Source organism: Nyctereutes procyonoides, unplaced genomic scaffold, assembly GCF_905146905.1.
Source record: "Nyctereutes procyonoides isolate TBG_1078 unplaced genomic scaffold, NYPRO_anot_genome, whole genome shotgun sequence".
Classification (NCBI taxonomy): Eukaryota; Metazoa; Chordata; class Mammalia; order Carnivora; family Canidae; genus Nyctereutes; species Nyctereutes procyonoides.
Genome location: NW_026575154.1, coordinates 400,949 through 420,513, shown reverse-complemented (window position 1 = coordinate 420,513; position 19,565 = coordinate 400,949). Strand labels below are relative to the sequence as shown.

General features: G+C 37.9%; 1 protein-coding gene across 2 annotated transcripts in view; it reads left to right on the top strand.

The window, feature by feature from the left end:
- METAP1 (methionyl aminopeptidase 1) overlaps window positions 1–19,565 on the top strand; it is a 69,555-nt gene that overhangs the window by 15,749 nt on the left and 34,241 nt on the right. The gene's annotated exons all lie outside the window — the stretch shown is intronic.

The window sequence follows — 19,565 nt, the reverse complement described above, 5'->3', positions numbered from 1 at the left end:
ATGCACTGGGAATTTACCCTCTTTTTTGTTAATTGAGTTTTCTCCCCATTTTTCTTAGTTAATTTAGCTAAGGGTTTTGTCAATTTTATTGATCTTTTAAAAAACTTCAACTCTTAGTCAGGTTGATCCCCCCCATTGTTTTTCTCTTTTACTAATCTGTTAAAATCTTTATCATTTCCTTTCTTTTGCTAGCTTTAGATTTAGTTTGTTCTTTTTTTAGTTTCCTGAGAGGTGAAAGGTTAGTGTTACTAATTTGAGATTTTTCTTCCTTTTTACTTTTTAAATTTATTACTCAATTTTTTTTAAAGATTTCTTTATTTATGATAGACATAGAGAGAGAGAGAGGCAGAGACACAGGAGGAGGGAGAAGCAGGCTCCATGCAAGGAGCCCGACGTGGGACTCGATCCTGGACTCCAGGATCGTGCCCTGGGCCAAAGGCAGGTGCTAAACCTCTGAGCCACCCAGGGATCCCCTATTATTCAATTTTTAAAAAAGATTTATCATGTTTTGGGGGGAGGGGGAGGGAGAGGGAGAGGGAGGAGAAAGAATCTCAAGCAGACTGCATATCTGCCCTGGGCACAGAGCCCAGCATGAGGCTCAATCTCATGACATTGAAATCATGATCCTGGCCAAAAACATGAGTTAGATGTTTAACTGAGTGAACCACCCAGGTGCCCCCTTTCTTCCTTTTTAATATATAAATTTGTAGTTATAATCTTCACTTTTTCTGGATCTCATAAGTTTTTTTTTTTAAGACTTTTATTTACTTGAGAGAGAGGGAGAGACAGCATGAGTGGGAGGGGCAGAGGGAGAGGGGAGAGAATGTGAAGCAGACTCCCCATTGAGCTTGGAGCTGGACAGGAGGCTCGATCTCATAACCCTGAAATTACAACCTGAGCTGATACCAAGTGTTGGATATCTAACCAACTTGAGCCACCCTGGTGCCCTTCCATAAATTTTGATATGTTGTATTTTGTTTTCATTTGTCTCAAGCTATTTTCTAATTTTCTTTGTGTCTTTCTTTTTGACCCATTGGTTAAGAGTTCATTGTTTAATTTTCACATATTTGTGGATTTTCCAGTTTTCCTTCTGATTTTTCTTGAACACCTAAAACATTGTAGATTTTTATGTAAACTTGATTCCATTATTTTTAATGATGGTGTAGAATTTATTTGCATGGTTGAATCAGGATTTAACCCATTTGATACCAATGGATATCTAAATTGACTTTAATTTTTCACAATTAGAAATAATGCTGCAGTGAGCATTAAATTGCATATATGTTTACTTATTTGTCAGGTTATTTTCCTTGGTTCAGTTTTTGGAAGTGGATATTGTGGTAAGCACTGAGTAATATGTGAAATGTGTTGAATCAGTATGTTCACCTGAAACTATTATAAGTAAATATAAATAATTTTTTTTGGGGGGGGGAATTGGCATTACTCGGTCAAAGTGTATTTTTTTCTGTTTTTTATGTGTATGTATTTATTTATATACATGCTATATTTGATATATGTAGCCTTCTTGGTGCCAGCTGACCATTCAACACTCACTGATATTTTATTGTCTATCCAATTGCTCATATCCTCATTAGCATGAATTGATTTTAGTTTTGAGATAGTAGAAAAGAAAAAGAAAAATATAGATTCTAAAGGAGACAGTAGTGGGTAAGTGGTCATATTAGGAAAACCATTTAATGTTAATTCTAGCAACTACTTATAGGATGATTTGTGGTTCAGAATAGGAAAAGATTAGAGAAAGGAGACGGTCCAGGTAGGGAGACCAGTGGAAAGGTGTTTTGGTTAGTTTGACAAGTCAGTAGAGCCTAAAATGGAGTAGGAGATGTTGGGATTAACTAGATAAGAAGAATAAAATGGAAAATAACTTGTTCTAGCAGTGAAATGAAAATACAAACCTGTTGGTACTTTTTTGCTCTCCAGTGATTCACAATCCTGGAAATAAATAAGAATCATCTACATAGCTTGTCCTCAGAGATTCTGATTAAATATGAGGTAGGAAGCAGCATGAGTTGTTTTTTTTTTTTTTAAGATTTTATTTATTTATTAGAGCACATGCGCAGAGAGGAGGGACAGAGGGAGAGGCAGACTCCTCACTGAGCAGGGAAGCCTGATGCAGAGCTCCATCCCAGGACCCTGGGATCATGTCCTGAGCTGAAGGCAGATGCTTAACTGACTGAGCCACCCAGGCACTCCCAGCATGAATATTTTTAAAGAAAAGCTTTCCAGATGATTCTGATACATAGCCGAGACTAAGAACCACACTATGTCATATCAGCTCCTGGACCTTTTTATTGGTGCTAAAATATGTATGTATATATAGCACCTTTTTATTGGTGCTAATATATATATATATATATATATATATACACACACACACACATACATACATACATACATACATACATACATACATGTTTTCTTGGGGTGAAAACTCAAGGTTTACAACTAGTTATAATAGATAATCAACACACAGTGCTTTGGTGCTATTATATTAAATAGGTGGAGAATAAAGCAATGAGACAAAGTGCACTCAGACAAGTACCAAATAAGCACATGTAACCTGTTAGGTTTGAGGGTGGGATGGGTATAGTGTGGACACTATATGGAGAAGGTAGCATTTGAAATAGACCTGAAGGGGTAGGTAATGCTTCTGAGAACTGAGATGTAAAGGGGAGTGTCAGCAGCAGATAGACCAGGTGTGTGGCAAGGCAAGGAAAGTGTGTTTGGGGTAGGTTTAGTCTAGTTTAGCTAGGTCATTGGTACATTTTGCAGAGATGAGAAGGGAAATATTGCCTGGTTAAGCGATCAGAAGTTGATTCTTCAGGGAATGGGTAGTCACTTAGGATTTTGGGTGGTCCTAGTCTGGTAATGAATAGGAGAAAAAGAGCGAGTTTGTGGTTTAAGGAAAGAACACTGGTCAGCTGTCAAAAGTTATTAGGAGATGTGAGGATGTTCTTGACGCCCTTAGTGATTTTGAGGGCCATGACTGGGTTGCTTCATGGCTTCAGCAAGTAAGAGGAAGGTGGGTGTCCTTTTCTAGGTGAGAGGTGTTTATTATGAATATTTTAGTTCCTTCATTTACTTGAACCCTCATATATCTTGAAATACAAGCCTTTAGCTAATTAAGCTGTTCCATGAGATAGCTCCCCAGTTTATTTAATGAGAATAATCCTATTAGTCCTCTTATTAAAAAGTTGGGATTTGATGTAAGTTGCATGAACCAAATAGAAAGCATTCTGAAATGGAAAGTAGGTGGCTAGTTAGATACCTACTTTTCAATAAATGTGTGAAATTTCAAAATGTTAGTTGATGATGGCTACATTAAAAATACAGTTGGAAAAAAAATACAGTTGGGAGAAAAAATAATGTGGGACAGAGTTGGATCCCCAGTGCATTTTAAAACTTTTTTAGAATACCAAGTAGTCTGAAATATATGTAAAAGTGTGTTGTGTTTTTCCAGGGAGTACGTTCATAATTTTGTTGAAAGTATTCTTTGCTGAAGTAGAATGAAGCATGATTTTTATATCAAGGTTTTATTTATTCATTTGAGAGAGAAAGAGAGAGAGTGAGCATGAGCAGGGGGCAGGGACAGAGGAAGAGGGAGAAGCAGACTCCACTGAGTAGGGAGCCTGATGCAGGGCTTGATCCCAGAATCTTGGGATCATGACCTGAGCTGAAGGCATATGCTTACCCGACTGATCCACCCAGGCGCCTAAGGATGATTATTTTAAAACCCTAGTAATTGCTACGTAGGGTATGACTTTTCAGAATACATAGGAAAACATAATTTCCTCCAAATACTTAAGAGGTATTTAAATGTTGGTCTTTATATATTTTCTTGGGTAGTTTTACTCTGCCCATTATGAAGTGAGGATGGAGTAGAAGGGTTTTAAAGTATGGTTCCTTTAAAAAATTTATGCTGCTTTTAGTTTGTCCAAAGCTTATCTGAGAATCAAATCAACAGTAGAGATCACAATGGAATAGATTATTAAGTGAATTGTAGAGGCAGTAATTGCTAAAGGGTTTAGAAGTGTCAGTTCCCACTGAGGGATAGATGGTATTTAAAATCAGTTATTATTATCTTCTGTACTCTTGAAGAAAGGTAAGGTTGAATGGAGAAGAGGAGGGCATCTGATTATTTAAGCTTAATTGCTTTGAAAGATACCTATAGAATTGGGCACAAGTGGGAATGGCACCAGCTCCCTGCTCCTGTCTCAGTCAGAGACACTCTTTTCTGTTTTAAATACTGAACACTGCTCTAGATTTTCTTTTTAAGAAGAATTCCTTGATCAAGAGGAGTATAAAGAAAAATGTTTAGAACTGAACTCTGCTACCCTCCAGATGGCAAGCATTTGCCATTGGAATCAAGAAGTCTGTTTATTTAAAATCCAGGAAGATTTGACGATTGGGTTCTGGATGTTGTCATGTCATAAATAACATGATCTTCTGAGTATAATCTAGGAATGATGAATGTGTAGACCTACCTGCTGTAAGGGATAGGTCACTGAATGTAGTTGGTGTTAGGATGGAAGTAATATTGATGGGAAGGAAAGGAGCAGTCAGTCTGAAAGTTCTTTTTTTTTTTTAAGATTTTATTTATTCATGAGAGACACAGAGAGAGAGAGAGAGAGAGAAAGAGAGAGAGAGGCAGAGACATAGGCAGAGAGAGAAGCAGGCTCCATGCAGAGAACCTGATGTGGGACTCTATCCTGGGACTCCAGGGCCACGCCCTGGGCTGAAGGCAGACACTCAACTGCTGAGCCATCCAGGGATCCCTGAAAGTTGTTTTTGATGCCAGTCTGTCAAACCTAGTTCGCCAGAAGGGTGATGTCCCCCAGGGAAGAGGCTGAAAAGGTGGGCTATGTGTTTTGCCACTTGGGATATTCAGTTGTGGAGTGGAGAGTAAATTGTTCAGTCACACTATTAGCAGAAAGTATACAAATGTTACATAATACATTAATTATGTATTAATTGGTGTAATGCCTTAACTCAGAATAAGAAAGCAACTTGTCTTTTAGATGGGCTCTTCATGGAACTGGAAATCGGCATTCAACATAAATTCTGACTGTAGATGAATCTTAGTATATATGCACTGGACATTATAGGGAGTATGGTTTTGATTCTTGAAAAGACATGCTTAGAATCAAATATTCTATAATCCTCATACCACATACCATGTAATTTCTTTCAAAAATTTTTTCCAGTTTTACTGAGAAGTCATTGACATTAACTGCCCAAGTTTAAGGTGTATCAAGTTGAATGATTTGATATATGTATACACTGCAATGTGATTACCAAGTAAGTTTAGCTAATATCCATGATTTCACTGGTTACAAATTTTTATTTCCTTGTGTTGAGAACTTTTAGGGTTTATGCTTTTAGGAACTTTCAGATATACAATACGGTATTGTTAACTGTAGTCATCATAATGTACATTACATCCTCAGAACTTGTTTTTATTTCAACATTTTAAATAGATTATTTTGGCATTTAATTCCATATCTGTAAGTAACATGATTATATTGCTGTGTCCTGATGATTTGGTTCAGGCCTTCCTCTAGGCTTCTGGAATGCAAGAAGAGGATTTAGTGGTTTTATCCTTTACCTGCCATATATGTGTCTTCTGATTTGTGAATGGTTTTGACAGCACAGTACTGTAGTTTGCCACTTAATAGTTGCGTGACCTTGGGCAAGTCATTTATCATCTGTGTATTTCAGTTTTCTTATCTGTAAAATGAGTATATAAATAGTACCTACCTCATTGGGTTAAGTGTTACTATCTATAAAGTAATTAGAATAATGACAAATAGTAGGCACTATAAGTTTTACCTATTATTATTATGTTGTGATTACTTTTTCTTCCCCATGCAGATCCTTTACTTGCTCTCTGTGTACTTATTTTTACTTTACCCTAACCCTTCCTTTGATTCTTGTCTCTTTTTAGTATATTTAAACATACTTGGTATTCTTTTTTTTTTTTTTTTCATACTTGGTATTCTATCACTTGTTTCACGTTTCTGTAAGAAGTCTCTTCTAGGTCTCTGACCTTTCCAGCCGGGATTAGTAAGTCCCTATCTCTACTGTATAGTTTGTTGGGGATATTTATCTCACGTCATTCTGGGGTTTTCTTATACTTTGTCTTGTGTAGTATTCTCTGACTCCTACATCCTGCTAAAATATTTGTGGAAGATTTCTTTGAAGAACATTTTGAGAAAATAGTTTCTTTTCTAAGGTTATAAAGCAATTTGTTTCGAATTTAAAACCACATATTTTAATATGTTTTTAAATGCCCTTTAGTTAGAAGTCATTTTGATACTACTTTATAGTTATAGAAATCAATAATAGTGAATGCTGTTGAATAGTAATTTTACATGAAATACCTTAGTTTGGACCCAACATAGGTACTTTCAGATGCAGTAAGGTGTCATTCAGGAATCCTTTTTATATGTTGAACATTCAATAGTAATTGATTAATTTTGGCAATTCTTAAACCTTCTATTTGTTGAAAGTTTCACAGTAGGAACAACCAAGTCTTATAGTTACAAAACCATAATATGACAATATGGTTACTAGTTACAGTATTTCTGGAACTTATAAAACAGGCCTGTATCTTCTTGAAAGGACATTTTCCTGAACTTTCTAATGTTACTTTGTTCCTTCATTTTCCTTGTGCCTAGTAGGTCATCTAGGAGTAAGCAGGCAGATTCTTTTTTTTTTTTTTTTGTCCTCTTTATTTGAAAATGAAAAAAGCACTTGCTTATATAGTATGACAGGGATTAAGAAACCATGTTATATAACATTCTGGCTATATTTGCTTATTTTTATTATTTAGAGGTAGCATTTTTACCAACATGAAGGATTAATAATCTAGTGGAGTGATTTGCTTAGCATTTAATAACTTCACTGGTACAACTTAAAAGTTGAATTCATTATGTTCGTGTAAAGTCCTTTCTGGGAGCTGCTGATGCATCAGGGTGGTTTATTTCTATTCAGTGTAGTTTTGATGCTGAGTATTTTCCTATATATGTGTTTTAATTCGATGAAAATTTTGGAAATCTGTTTTATTACAATATCTTTTTTGTTTTGTTTAAAAAAGGTAATATGTGTTACAAGAATTTAAAGTGAGGGGTGCCTTCTCCCAAATTTATTTCTCATTCCTTAGGAATAATCACTGTTCACAGGTTTCTCTCTATCCCAAGAAGTTCTCAAAGTACATAATGTATCTCTTAGGGACACCTGGGTGGCTCGGAGGTTGGGTGTCTGCCTTCGGTCCAGGGTGTGATCCTGGAGACCCGGGATCGAGTCCCGCATCAGGCTTCCTGCATGGAGCCTGCTTTTCCTGCTGCCTCTGCCTATGTCTTTGCCTCTCTCTCTCTCTCTCTCTCTCTTTCTGTCTCTGTCTTCATGAATAAATAAAATCTTAAAAAAAAAAGTACATCTCTTAATGGGCATCTTTATTCAACAGAATTCAATAAGAAACATTCTGTTTTCCTGTCTGTACTTGATAACATGGGTTACTATAGTTTCTAATAAAGAGATAATTACTTTTGGTAAGAGAATTAGCATACTTATAATAATATAAGCTTCGTGGATGAAAACATTTAACATTGTAAAATGTTTTTTAAATGATAATGTGATTCTGCTGGAGACCAGTCTCGTATTTTTTCCTTTGGTTTTGTCCTTTTGCCAATTCTTAGTACCTACTTAGAAATTCTTCATATTTGTATTTTTAAATATCTTAAGCTAAAATTTTATTTAGCCTTTTCTTTGAAATTTGTCCCCCTTTACCTTGATCTCATCTCTGTCTTCCTCTCTCTCGTCTATGCTGCTAGATTGTTTTTGTTTCTTTTTACATGTACTGCTTTATTATACAGGATACAACTGTCCCTACAGCCAATGGAAAAGATGCAGAGGGCAAGGTATTGTGAGGAGGAGGTAGTGATGCAGACCCATTTCTTGCCCCCTTTTATCCTCGTTCTCAAGCTGTCGCTTCTTCTGAGCTCTGTCCTGTGAGCCTTGTAGCTGTATAGAAAGAGAGTGGACTTTGGAACCAGAAAGTCCTATATTTATATTCTAGCTCTGCCACTCAACAGCTGTTTGAACTGGCTCAAACTAAAGTAGGTTAAATAAGCTTCTCATCTGTAAAATGGGAATATTAATATCCACTTCCTAGGATTAGTGTGACATCTGAATGATAATGCATTTAAGGTGTCCCACACAAAATGAGGCTCTCAACAAATGGTGGTTCCCAATAATAAATGTCGAATGGAGGCTCCACAGGCTTTTACCTATAACGGAAGATGATGTCCTGCTCATCCAGCTTGATGGTAACCTTCCTCTATAGATACTTGCCACCTGATCCTTTTTATTCATTAAGAAGATAGCAGGGCTATTTATATTTTTGAGACAGATTATCTGTTGGCCAGCAATTATAAGGGTTGGCAGTAAGAGTGAGATGGCAGATAGGAAAGGGAAGAAAGGGGCAGCAAGGAAACCCTGAATTAAAATATCCAGCATTACATAGTGAGAGACCTAAAATGGCCACAACTTTGCAAAACAAATACTATCAAGTTGTGTAATATAAAAAAGAATAATCCACCATAGTCAGCTAGTTTATTTCAGGGAGGTAGAAATCATGAAATAATAGGAAAAGCTATTAATACATCAAATCATTACACCAAATACAAAAAAAAATTGCTTCTGTACATGCTTAAGATACATTTGATGAGATTCAACATTAGCCCCTAATAAATTATTTTTAGAGCAGAAATAGGAAAAATTGTTTCCTTAACATAAGAAAAAGTGTAAGATTCCTCTAATTCTTTTTTTTCAAAATTGAACAATTCTAGTTTATTTGCCTTTTAATACAAATTTTAGAACCATACTTTTTTATATCTTAAAACAATCCCCATTGGAATTGCTTAAAACTTGTAAATGAATTTGGGGAGAATTGACATCTTTCCGATGTTTAGTTTTCCACTCCATGCACAAGATAGCCATTTAGTTAGATTTTATTTGATTTATCATTGTTTCTTAGTTTCTATAAGTGTTATAGTTTTTCAGCTGCTATGCATGTTTTGTTACATTTATACCGTTTTTTTCTGGGGAGGAGTGATTATAAATAGTAATGCTTTTTGTCATTTTCTAATTATATATATTGCCAGTATATAGAAATACAGCAGGTTTTTGTGTGTTGACATTGTATTTGTGGCTCTGCTAACCTGGTATTTTAGTTCTGGGAATTTTTTCCTTTGTATTTTTATACAGATACTTATGTCATCTTTGAATGGGGGCAGTTTTCTTTTTTTTTTCCTGTCTGTATGCATTTTATATATGTTTTTCTTGCCTTCTTGAATTCTAAGACTTCCAGTGTGATGTTTAATTGGGAATGTTGAGAGTAGACATCCTTGTCTGGTTTCTTTCTTTCTTTCTTTTTTTTTTTTTTTTAAGATTTTATTTATTTATTCATGAGAGACATACATAGAGAGAGAGAGAGACAGACAGACAGAGGCAGAGACACAGGCAGAGGGAGAAGCAGGCTCCATGCAAGGAGCCCGATGTGGAACTCGATCCCAGGTCTCCAGGATCAGGCCCTGGCCTGAAGGTGGTACTAAACCTCCGAGCCACCCAGGCTACCCCTTGTCTGGTTTCTGATCTTGGGGAAAAAGCATTGTGTCTTTCACAAATACGATATCCATAGACTTTGGTAGATAATCTTTATCAAGTTGAGGAAATGCTCTCCTTAGTTTACTATGAATGGATGATAATTCATATTTTATTATGAATGGATGATAATTTTGATTTCCAACTATAGTATGGATTTTCCTCTTCTTTTCACTTCTGTCACTTTTTGCTTCATGTATTTTGAAGCTCTCTTGTTACAGATGTACAGTTTAGACTGTTTTATCATCTTAGTTGACCTGTTTTTCTTTTTTTTTTTTATCATTATTCCATTCTCTCTTTACTCTTAATAATTCGTTATTGTCACATTGGCCCCTGAGACTTTGTTCATTAAAAATAAATCTTCTCCATGTTCAAATGGAATAATTTCTTTTGATCTCTGGATCTTTTCTGTCATCTCCATTATACTGTTGGATCCACCCAGTTAGTTTTTTTACTTTGGCTACTGTAGTTTTCAATTTTAAAATTTCCATGTGGTTTTTCTTTATGTCTGTTTTTCTTTTTCTTTTTTTTTTTTAAAGCATGGGACTATTTATTTATGATAGTCAGAGAGAGAGAGAGAGAGAGAGAGGCAGAGACACAGTCAGAGGGAGAAGCAGGCTCCATGGACCGGGAGCCCGATGTGGGACTCGATCCCGGGTCACGCCCTGGGCCAAAGGCAGGCGCCAAACCACTGCGCCACCCAGGGATCCCTTTATGTCTGTTTTTCTTTGCAAAGATTTTCTCTTTATCCACTGGTATTAAGAATGTTGTCCGTTGGCACATTTTAATAATACCTGCTTCTGAGCCTTTGGCGGTTAATGGCAACATTCATGTCATCTTAGTATTGGTGTCTGTTGACTCATTTCACTTGTGAGTTGAAAGTTTCATGGTTCTTTATATGTCAAATAATTTTAGACTGTAGACTAGGAATTTTGATATTACGAAATCTTGAGTCTTGTTTAAATCCTTTGGAGAATGTTGATATTTTTGTTTTAGCACTCTCCTCATCTGAGTTAGATCCAGGCTTGGTCTGAGACGTGGATGATGGACTTTTCAGTTAGTTCTGTTCTCACAAGTATTGTTAATGTCGTATTATGAACAACTTTATGGGGTCCCTTTCTGGAGCTCCTTCCTGGTACTTTCTGGTTTCTCAGAAATTCTCATTTTTGGTTTTCTGGCCAGAAAGCTGTAATTTAGTACCCAGTTTGTTGCACACTTCTTGATGCTGCCTGTGTCCAGGGCTACATGGCAAGAGGGCAGAGAGAAGAAAGTGGGGTTTGGTCCTACCCTCTCTGGACTACAGCTTCACAGATGAGAAAAGGAAAATGCCTCTTCCTCAGAATTTTGGTTCCTACAAGCTCATGTTATAGGTGGTCACCTTGGGATCACTTGGAGTGTGGGGTGTAACAGGATAGAAGAGAGAAGAAAAGGTGGATATCTGTGCTCTTGGAGCACTGGGAATTATTCTTCCGTTCCTTGAGCCAGAATTAAAGGATTTCTCCTGGAGCACAATGTGTCTATGCCAAGTGGTCACTTTCTGTTGCCCCTGATGATACGTGGGGTGAGATGGTGAACTCGTCACCATATCAGTGGAACTTCAAATTGTGGTCTTCCCTAATCTGCCTGCTGCAGTTTTCTTTTCAGAGTCCTCAAATAGCTGCTCCACGCATTCTGTTCAGGCCTTATAGTTGGACTAAATCTGCAAATCTGTGACTTTTGTCTCCCTTGTAATATGACTACTGGTTGTCACTGATCAATGTTTTATTTATAATCGTAAATATATATATAAAGGCCTGGCTTTCTAAGGGTTGCCTTTGTGTCTGCCAGAGATGGGTCTCCAGTTGTACTGAGATGCTGTGAGCCAGTAGGCTTTGTTGTCTCTAATGGTCTGTGTGGTGGGAGCAGGTTCAAACTTGGGGTTACATCCCCTTCCCCACTGTGCAGCCTCTGTGGGCAGTAATAATGCCAGTAAGATACAAAGCTCAGTGCAATTACTAGCTGCCTAATTGCTGTCAGTTTTCAGAAGCCAAGAATCTGGGCCAGGGATGACACATGTTAAAGGTAGAGATTCTTAAGTGATCATCTTTTCAAGTTTAAAATTTAAATTGCCTCAAAAAATAATAAAATTGATGATAATTAGAATTGAGCACTTCTTGGCCACACATTTTACACAGTTGTTTTCCCAACATAACAGTGGAGGAAAGCAGAACTTCAGATACTAAGTATCGAAAGGCTAATAAGTGACCAAGCTAGGATACAAATACAAGTCTGTCTGACTTCAGAGTCCATGCTTTTTAGCCACTAGTCATGTTTGAGAAGGAGTGTTTTAGAGAACCTTGTGGGTTTTGAGTTGTCCCTACTTATAAACCCTTTAGGGGTTATCAATTATCCTTAGTAGGTAGTGTGTTTTTTTTTTTAAGTATTATTTTGTTTTGTTTTTTAGTATTACCGAATTAGGTGAATATACTAAATTCTTGGTAACATTTTAAATTCTGCTTTTACCTCTCTCTGGTGTTTTTTTCTCCTTATGTTTCTTGTTTAAATTGGTATGTGCCACCCCACCCCCCATTTAAATTGGCATGTAAATTTTTGTGTTCTCTAAATGAATCAGTTGGGATACAGATTTTTTTTTTTTTTAACTTAAGGAAATTTATGTCAGCTTCTGTGAGGGTAAAAAAAGATGTTGGGTGATGCAGAAGTGTTTTGTTCACATAACCTATTTAGAAAAGTTTTATAAATAGGTTGTATCAGAGTGCCAACTATATAAAGACAGATTTTAAGTAAGCTGTATACCCAACATGGGGCTTGAACTCATGAGCCTGAGATCAAGAGTTGCATGCTCTATTGACTAAGCTAGCTAGGTACTTGCTAAAGGTAGATCTTATTTTGCAGTTTTGATATGTATGAATTTATTTTTTTATTTTTTAAAGATTTTATTTTTTATTCATGAGAGACACACACAGAGAGAGAGGCCGAGACACAGGCAGAAGGAGAAGCAGGCTCCATGCAGGGAGCCTGATGTGGGACTGGATCCCGGGTCTCCAGGATTACACCCTGGGCTGAAGGAGGCGCTAAACCACTGATCCACCCAGGCTGCCTGATATGCATGGATTTAGTTACCATAGTTCCATTAAGTGAAGCCAGTCTCCCAATGACATGGAGTAATTACATAAAGTACACACTTCATGGCCAACTCTTTAGTCCTAGGATCACTGTGTAAATCACAGGTGTGCACCCTATCAGTGACCAATCACTCCCTTCTTTGAAAACCTGTCAGTGATTGGCCACTGTGCATCTCACTGATTTCTCATCCAGACAGCAAAGTCTGTAGTTGTGTTGCTTTCTTGTTTTCCAGTGATGGCTTCTGTGATATTTTATAAGAACGGATAATCGAAAGAAGGAATTGGCCAACAAAGATGAAAGTGCAGCAAAGAAATGGTAAATGATAATGCTAGAAACATAAAATCTAAATTTAACATAAAGGGGGTTGTAGAAGAAATAGCTGGCCACGGGAATATTGGCATTCCTCACCATTCTAGACAGCTAGACATGCAGCCAGAACAGAACAACTCAATGAGGCCAACTTGTTGGCATAAATGAGGAAAATGGTTGTGATGAAAAGAATGGCAGTGTCGTGGGGGAAGCAGTACCAACAAAAGCTTTAAAGGAACTCCCAGAGGTGTTGAAAGTGCAAAGGATAAAATTTGGAAGCTGTTCTATACCTAGCAAAGAGTAGGACAGTTTGCCAAGCATAAAAGAGATGCTCACTCTGTTTCATAAGTTATACGATAGGAAGAAGGCAAATATTCAATCTGGTCATGGTAAGTTTTTAAATAAAGAAATAAAATGCTCTGATTCTCAGAGAAGTCTGTCTATCCATCACCCCCTGCTCGCTCGCTCTTTCTCTCTCTTGAATAAGAACAGCTTAAAGAACATTCTTCAAGACCATTCTTTCGATTATTATTTAGGAAAAGGGATTTTAATTTTAGGTTTGTGGATGAAGATCAGGAATGCCATGAACTCAAGTCTTTACAGGTTGTTCCTTTGTTTAAAACTTTTTAATGGCTTTCTGTTGTTACTGGAAGAGACCAGAGTCCTTAACCTCATCCTGACCCATGCTTGTATCTTTACCTCTTGCCCTTTACCTCTTTTTCTTAGCACTATATAATTTTTCTTTTTAGCCCTTATGACTTAAACTATGTGATCGTGTAATTAGCTGTGTAATATTTGTCTAGACCAGGCCTATATTGTTCACTGCTGAATGTCCAGCACCTTACAAGTGCTTTGGTCATATTGTACACTTTATATGCATGAATGACTTAGTAGCGACTAACACTGTGCACAAGTTGTTGTGCACAGGTATGTTTTTTTTTTTTTCTGTGGAGGGGAATGATTGCTTTCCCAAGATTATCAAAGGATTTAGTGATCTAAAAAAAAGTTAAGTATCACATTAAAGGAATTGGATGCCCTGAAATGGATACTCAACCTAGATGGTATCATTAAATACTGAAGACGTTTACTTTTCTGTTTAAGTTTTAATTTAAATTCCATTTAGTTAACATAGTGTAGTTAACTCTTCAGTTTTAAACTATATTTGAATATCTGGACATATAAGATGTATATGGTGATGGGCAAACCTTTTAAATTATTACATTACAGAACATAAAATTTATTTTAAAAAAGGTTAACTATACAATAGCAATTTAGAAATCTCATTTATTTTTTTAGATTTTATTTATTTATTAATGAGAGACAGACATAGGCAGAGGGAGAAGCAGGCTCCCCGTGGGGAGCACGATGTGGGACTCAATCCCAGGACCCCAGGATCACACCCTGAGCTGAAGGCAGATTTGCAACCACTGAGCCCCTCAGGAGTCCCTAAAAAAATCTCATTTTTTATGTAACATATGACAGCACAGTTGAGGTGGTGTCGAGTGGGAGACTACTTCAGTTCTATGAAATTGTAAATTTCTTCTCTTTTTAAAATTTTGTTTTCATTTTAAAATTACCTATTGATTTTTTTAGATGCTAATCATTTTATTTTAACCTTGTTTAAAGGTTTCTTTTAAACAATGGAAATACATAAGTTTTAAAATATTTTCTTTCGAGGAGTGCCTGGGTGGCTGAATCAGTTAAGCCTCTGACTTTGGTTCAGGTTATGATCCCAGGGTCCTGGGATTGAACCCCTCATCCAGCTACTTGCTCAGCGGGGTCTGCCTCCCCCTCTCCTCCTGCTTCTTCCTCCCTGTTCCTGCTTTTTCTCTCAAATAAATAAACTTAAAATTTTTTTTGTTTTCTTTTTAAAATTACCTGTTGATTTTTTTTTAGATGTTAATTCATTCATATTTTAAACTTTAAAGCCTTTTTTAGCATTGGATACACATATATAGTGGGAAGTCTGCTTGTCCCCTCTGCCCCTCCTCCCACTTACGCTCTCTTCTCTCTGTCTCTCACATAAAATCTTTAAAAAATATATTTTATATCGAATCTTAACTCACAGTAATTTAAATGTTCCTTGATTGGCTTTGTTTATTGTCTCAACTTCATGGAGGCAAAATGTCCATAATTAAAATAATTTTTTGTAACTTTTTAGTTGATTACTTAAATTATTTCACATACCTAGTCAAAATGTTTCTAACTTACAAAGCACCTCACTCCTTTCCTATTTCCTTTTATTTTCTTTTCTCTTTTCTTTTCTTTCTTTTTAAAGTAATTTCTATACCCATCATGGGGCTCAAACTCATGACCCCAAGATCAAGAATTGCATGCTCCTCCAGCTGAGCCAGCCAGATGCCCCTATTTCCCATTCATTTATTTATTTATTTTAAATATTTTATTTATTTATTCATGGGAGACACAGAGAGAGAGGGGCAGAGACACAGGCAGAGGGAGAAGCAGGCTCCATGCAGGGAGCCTGATGTGGGACTCGATCCCGGATCTTCAGGATCAGGCCCTAGGCTGAAGGCAGAGCTAAACCACTGAGCCACCCCGGTTGCCCTTTCCCATTCATTTCAGTTTCTTTTGGCCATGTACTGATTCATTCCCAAACTCTTCCACAATTGCATAGAATTCCTCTCAATACTTTCAAATACATTTGGCATTTTGGCATTTTTACTTGAGAACACTGACTGCCTCTAGCCACAACTTCTTGCCCTCTGGGCTTCCTTCAGGGCAGTCATCCTTACCTTGCTTCTCAAGCATTATCCTTTACTTCTCTTTTGTCTGTATCATATCTTCCTCTCTCCTGGTTAATCTCATGTTTTATGTAATATCTCCTCCAGTAGCTTCCTGAGAAAGATTGCACGGGAGGTAAACTTTTGAGATTCTGTAAATATCTTGCTGTACCCTGACACTTGAGTTTCAATTTGGCTGAATTTGGAATTCTAGTTTGGAAATTGTTTTCTCAGAATTTTTATATTATTGTTCCATTTTCTTTTAACTTCCACTGTTGTTGAAAAGTTTGTTGCCATGGGATTCATAATCTTTTACATATTTTTGCCCTCTCCCCTTTCTCTGGAAGCTTATTAGAGCTTCTCTACCCCAGTATTAGGAAATTACATATGGTATGCCTTGGGCAAGTTAAGATTTATCCTTTGGGAGTCTTTTCAGTTTAGAAACTACTGTCTTTTAGTTACGGAAAACTTTATTTCTAAGGTCTCTCTTCTCCCTTAAGATTTATCCTTTGGGAGTCTTTTCAGTTTAGAAACTACTGTCTTTTAGTTAAGGAAAACTTTATTTCTAAGGTCTCTCTTCTCCCTTTTCTCTCTGAAACTTTTATTATCCAGATGTTAGATTTGTTGGTTTTTTTTTCTAAGATTTTTTTTTTTTATAAGTTATCCCTACAACTAGTATGGGCTCAGACTTAGAACCCTGAGATCAAGACTCCTATGCTCTAGGGACTGAACCAGCCAGATGCTGCAGACTCATTGGTTTTATTTATTTTTTTTATTTTTATTTTTTAAATTTATTATTTATGATAGTCACAGAGAGAGAGAGAGGCAGAGACACAGGCGGAGGGAGAAGCAGGCTCCATGCACCGGGAGCCCGACGTGGGATTCGATCCCGGGTCTCCAGGATCGCGCCCTGGGCCAAAGGCAGGCGCCAAACCGCTGCGCCACCCAGGGATCACCTGCGCCACCCAGGGATCCCCAACTCATTGGTTTTAAATCCTTTTTTTTTTTTTTTTTTTCAAAAATGCCATCTCTTTATTTTCAACCTTCTGTCATTTTGCTCTACTTTGAAGGGGGGAGGAGGAGGTTAACTTTGAGATAATCACAATTTTTTAAGAACTTCTTTTATATAATTACTTAAAAGATGGAATCCGAGGCTTGTGGAGCTGAAGAGTACCTAAGAGTCCTCTTTTGATAACCCTGCTCTGTCCAGAAGTTTTTTCTCTGTTGTTCTTGACGTATTTTCTTCTGATTTATTTATTTTTTTTTTGAAGATTTTATTTATTTATTCATGATAGTCACAGAGAGAGAGAGAGAGAGGCAGAGACACAGGCAGAGGGAGAAGCAGGCTCCATGCAGGGAGCCCGACGCGGGATTCAATCCCGGGTCTCCAGGATCGTGCCCCGGGCCAAAGGCAGGCACTAAACCGCTGCGCCACCCAGGGATCCCTTCTTCTGATTTATATTCTAATTTTGGTGATGGCAGGAAAAAGGCTAGCCAGTTGAAGGTGCAAACTGTGCTGTGCCGGTGCTTCCATAACAAGTGGAGTACCTTAGGATTTTGGAGAATAGGGTGTATGTGATGGAGCAAAAATCTGTCCTTAATTTTTTTCAGGGTAGACTGTTTACAGCAGTGATGCAGTATTGGACATACCAGCACCTAGATAATGTGTAAGCCACTTTAGCCATACATAGGTCTTATTGGGTAGACATTCGGTTGATTTATCCCAAGCTGGCATACTGAAAATTAATTGAAAATTATACCAAGCATACTTAGTATGGAGGCATTGGTGTCAAGGCCTTCAACTGAAGAATAGCATTGGTACATTGAGCCTGCAGCCCTGGTGGGTTTCTGCCTCTGGGCCTGGCTGACTCTTGGACTGGCATTCTAGGACCCACTCTGACCGTTTCTCTCTACTCCCTTCCTTCTGCATCCCTGATGTTTTTCCTTGTTGACAGCCTACTGCTGTGAGGCTGGAAGAAGGAGAAACAAGGGAAATTCCAGTCCGTCTCATCATTTTTGCCAGTCTTATCCATGATGATGAACAGTTTAGAAAGGAAAGGAAGAGATGAGATTGAAACACTGATTGAAGTTAAGCTTCTTAAAATAAGTCATGTGCTTTGGCTGATCTCATTTAAAAATTACTGTGCATAATGGGGAGTTGACCCCATGAATAAGTACAGTAAGCAGAAAAAGCTTCAAGAAGACTGTAATTAGTCCTTCACCCTCAGTGCCCTAATTGGATTCATTCTTATTTTTTTTTTTAATTTTTTTTTTTATTTATTTATGATAGTCACACAGTGAGAGAGAGAGAGAGGCAGAGACACAGGCAGAGGGAGAAGCAGGCTCCATGCACTGGGAGCCTGACGTGGGATTCGATCCCGGGTCTCCAGGATCGCGCCCTGGGCCAAAGGCAAGCGCCAAACCGCTGCGCCACCCAGGGATCCCCTGGATTCATTCTTTTGGTGTGCCCTAGTGTCTTGTTTTTTACTGTGTTAGTTTCCTGTGGCTGCTGTAACAAATTGCCACAGAGTAGCATAAAACAACAGCAGTATTCTTTCATAGTTGGGGAGGTCTAAGTCCAAATTCAGTTCCACTGAGCCTAAATCAAGGCAGTGGCAGGGCAGTCCTCCCTCCAGAGGCTCTACCACATTAATCTGTACCTTTCTGGCCACATTCCCTCCTTTTCTGTGTATGTGAGCCTCCTTCTGCCTCTCTCATAAGGGCACTCATGATGGTGGCATTTAGGGCTTACTAGGATAATCTCCCTATCACAAGACCCTTAATTTAATCACACATACAAATACCCCTTTTCAAAATAAGGTGATATTTATAGGTTCCAGAGATTAGAACCTGGTGTCTCTGGGTGGCCATCATTCAACCTACTGTAGTTGTTATGGCCATCTTTATCCAGTGGCCCTTTCCCCTACCCCTACCCCTGCCTTTTAGTCTGTTACTATACAGTGGAGTGATTGATTTGTTTTTATGCCATGGTTGTTTGAGATTTTATTTCTCATAATCCAATGCAGTTTCTTTTTTTTAATATTTTATTTATTTGAGTGAGAGACCACAGCAGGTAAGAGAGGCAGAAGGACAAGCCAACTCCCCACTGAGCAGGGAGCCTGACACGGCTCAATCCCAGGACCCCAGGATCATGACCTGAGCTAAAGGCTGATGCTTAACTGACTGAGCTGCCCAAGTGTCTCAATCCAATGCAATTTCTAACTAATATATCTTCCAAAACTGAAAGTGTGGAGTTTTGTTTTATATCATGTTCTTTTTTTTTTTTTAGATTTTATTTATCTATTTGAGAGAGAGAGAGAGCAAGCAGGGGGGAGGGGCAGCGGGAGAGGCAGAAACAGAGTGCTTGCTGAGCAGGGTGCTTGATTCGGGGTTCCATCCTAGGACCTCAGGACAATGACCTGAGTGGAAGGCAGACACTTAATTGGCTAAGCCACTCAGGGGTCCAAGTATGGAGATTTTTAATGATGAGGAGTCTGGAGGTAGGTATTTTGAACTGGAACAGCAGCCTCACAAAGTCCTTAGGGATCCAGGCTTCTTGGGGTGTGCTTGATGCCTTGTGGTCACAAGACTGCCACTTCGCTTCAGCCAGCGTCTCAGTTTGAAGCTGGGAAAGGGCAAAGAAGAGAAAATAGGTGCCTGTTTTCTAAGAAGCTTTCCAGAGGCCCTACCTGACAACTGGGTTGAGAT